The 3,508-nt window shown below is 37.2% G+C and overlaps 1 long non-coding RNA gene across 1 annotated transcript; it reads right to left on the reverse strand.

Annotated features, from left to right (window-relative positions):
• Positions 1–2,974: 2,974 nt before the first annotated feature.
• Positions 2,975–3,303, reverse strand: LOC114609903. Its single transcript, XR_003709606.1, has 2 exons — positions 3,243–3,303; positions 2,975–3,047 (listed from the first exon to the last, which is right to left on the reverse strand). It is a non-coding gene; the product is annotated as an uncharacterized LOC114609903 (long non-coding RNA).
• Positions 3,304–3,508: the final 205 nt, after the last annotated feature.

The following is a 3,508-nucleotide window of genomic DNA, read 5'->3' on the forward strand; positions in this document are numbered from 1 at the left end:
TGCACGTGCACGTGCACGCACACACACACACACACCTACACATACCCTATATTAAAAAGACTTCAAGGATGCTAGGATCATATCTTTTAGTCCTTCCTGGTATCATATTTGGTATTGATAAAAGATAACGAACTATTTTAATTAGAGTTCATGAATGTTGAATGATACCTTATATGTGCTTTTAATAAAATCATGAAACCAGATTTTTTTATGAAGAGAGAAACATTTGTTCCTTTGCTCATTTAAAATTACCAAGCATTAAACTTAAAATAAAAATGGATAACAAAGCAGAACTCACATTGTTTGATGGAGCTCAGGTATACTCTGTAAGAGTAGAACCTGGAAAATAAGTCACAGCATCTTCAGGAAATGTCTATTTCCCTTTGTTGCCCCAGAAGAGCATCTGTCTGAGCCCGAGAAAGCATCACAACTCACATTGAAAATTCACTGCAGCAGTACTGGGATTCTCAGCCACTATCATTATGAAAGGCCTCCAGGTGATCAGCTCTTGGCCTCTTTCAGGCAGGAAATTGTTCAGGTCTTTTTTGACAGATTTAGAAACAGAGAACCAATAAATCCATCTGCAACCTCGGAGACTTATCTGTCAGTTGCAGACTGACGGGCCTTTGTTTTGTTTTGCTTTGCTTTGCATTATCCTGAGGCACTGATGGCTGCTAATAATTGGGACATAGAAATAATCAAAGAAGAGGCACAAACAGCATCACGTATTAGAGGACCGGATCAGATGCCCTAAGCGTCGTTGTTCTCATCTGCAGTAACATGCATCGGTTTATACAATATGTTGCTTTCAAATACACCTGTCAGAAAATATCAGAACAAATTGATATTAGTTAGTATTCAGATGGTCACTTGTTCCACCTAAGGAGAATACACACAACATAGTAAAAGAGCAAATACCTAGCCAAAAAAAAAATCTTATTAACACATGCTTATTTACCAGAATTATATTATTATGTGTGAACTGTCTATGAAAATCTGAATAACCATGTGTGAGATCAAGTTGGAAGTGATTTTATTCATATTCCAGAATTTTGCTCGTGATTCCAAGTGTACTGTCTTTCTGGATATAATCATGAAACAGAAAGAACTTGAAGAGGAGAAGGGAGGAACTGGGGAGAGAAAGATGGGGCTTTCTGAAGTTCTCCACCATGACACATAGAAAATCGAATGATTTTCCAAGCTCTTTCTTTGCTATCTCATTCAGGTTATATAGACATTATGTTCTACGCTTGCATTTTGAAACATTGCATTCATCACATTCATGATCTGAAACATGAAAAAAGAACACTTGATTATCTTTTGATTTAGAGGCTAAGTAGTTGTGAAATTTCTTATTTAATTATCAAAAAAATGGCAACTAAGGTTTCTTCTTTAGAATTTTGAGTAACAATAGTAGAGGTTTAGCAATTGATTTTATGTTGGCTGGCAGTAAAAAATATCACTTTCCATTTAAGTCAACATGTAGGCACATTGCCTGCCTATCTTTGAATTTTTCCTTTGTTGTGGCAGATTCCTAATGTATTAGCTGATCCCATTACTACAATTAAATCAAAGGAAAAATCTCTACCAAAATGATCTCCCTTTTCATTAGAGCCAATGACAATGAATAGAAGACTTAGGGAACCTCCCGTGTCTTATTTTAAGATTTCCTACTTGGGGTCAATTCGGTAGAATAAATGAAATAAGCAAAGTTAGGTATGATTGAGTTCTTCTCTGAGGTGCTTTTGGAGACAGGCCATATTAGGTCAGTGAGCTCAACACAATACCCATTTCTTTGCAGAATAGCCTATCCAGGCTTTAGATTTTCAAAGCAGAATGAGTCAAAGGACATTTGGAGGAAGAAGGCTGTGGACCCTCTTCATGGCACCTGGCAGAATGCCACAGAGCACTGTCCTAGTCTGTACTTGGTAACCAGGAAGTTACAATTTCTTACTGGATCCACATTCAAAGCTCCAGCTGCACTGCTCTGTGAATAAGATCCTAGCAATGGTTCTGGCCTCAACAAAATCTAGTATCTCTACCAAGATTAAATAGTTTGTTCTTTACTTTTCCTGCAGCCGGAACAGGAAACTTTCCAAAATTTCTGCAAAAGCTTCATCCTCTTCCTGTCTCATTGGTCAGTGGTCAGTGTTGAGTAAGATGTCCCTCACTGTCCAAGCAACCACAGGGAAGGTAGATATGCCATGATTTACCCAGTTCAGAATGCTCATTTGGGATCACATCAACCCCAACAAACAGCAAAAGCAGATACTGAAAGAAAACCAAAACAGAAGACAAACACTGAGTCAGGACAAGAGCAAACAGAATCATTTGATCTTGAAAATCTATCATCTCTCTAAAGTCTTTTGAAAGGTTTATAAATTATTCTATTTTTAGTCAACTTCCCTTTGCATCATTGAACAACGCTCCATAAATATGAGTTAAATTTAGCATTCTCTTACCAACTTCTAATCATCCATTCACATTCTAGTTGCTAGGCAGCACTTCAAACTGCAGCCCTTTACTGATTTCTCACTTTATGCCACAACCTGCTAGTCCATGTCTGATCTCCTAGAAGCCTTACTCATTAATATTTAGAATAAAAGCATCAGTAGTTAAGATAGCCTTTTTCCAGTTTAGTGTCATTCTTAATTAATCAAGAAGTGAATTGTAGTAAAGCTATTTGCCTTGGGTCAGTGAATTGTAAATTTGAGAGATGTAGTTCCTCGAATGCTTCTTTTTTTCTGGTTTGCATCTCCTTAGTTATTGGCTTAGGTCATTATTTCCCTTATCAGGTCCATAATGGTTGTAAGCAGAGTTCGCTTTCGACTCTACCTGTCATGTTGTTGGTGGTCATTAACAGAAATTCATGAAGCTGTTATTATTACCAAGATCACCTCATGAGTTCCATAGGTTGAGAGCATTCTTTGATTATTAAAATTTTCTCAATTAACTCAACAAAGAGCTTTCACACTTTACCATTTTTAAACATTTTTTATTTATATATTTTTTCATCTGTTTGTCTATGTCCATGTAAGGATGGATACCTGAAAAGAAAAAAAAAAAAGAAAGTATTGCATTCCCTTGAGCTATAGGCATCTGTAGTTGTGAGCTTTCCAGTGTGGGTACTTTTAACTGATGGTCCATGTCTACACTTGACGAGTTTAAAAGCATAGATTTTTACGAAAATGATACAGTTTCTTACAAGCCAAATGACTAAAACAAGCCCAGGATTTCTTTACCTCGAAGATTCCACGAGTTCTCGACAGCAGCATTGTTCTTTGTATGTTCTCACAGGGTCTCATGGGGCAGTAAGATAGGAGTTATCTAGAGCTGGGGTCTCATTTGAGATTCTGTGTTCTCCGATAGACTCACAAAACCATGGAGAGAGCTAGATCTGTGAGGCTGTAAGATTCACAGAAGCATCTTCTTCAATGGCAGGAGGAAGTGTCCCTTAGAAAACCAAGTTACTGTGAAAAATTAACATGGTCACATAATACAACCCAGA

This window comes from Grammomys surdaster, unplaced genomic scaffold (genome assembly GCF_004785775.1).
Source record: "Grammomys surdaster isolate TR1022 unplaced genomic scaffold, NIH_TR_1.0 125996, whole genome shotgun sequence".
Taxonomy (NCBI): Eukaryota; Metazoa; Chordata; class Mammalia; order Rodentia; family Muridae; genus Grammomys; species Grammomys surdaster.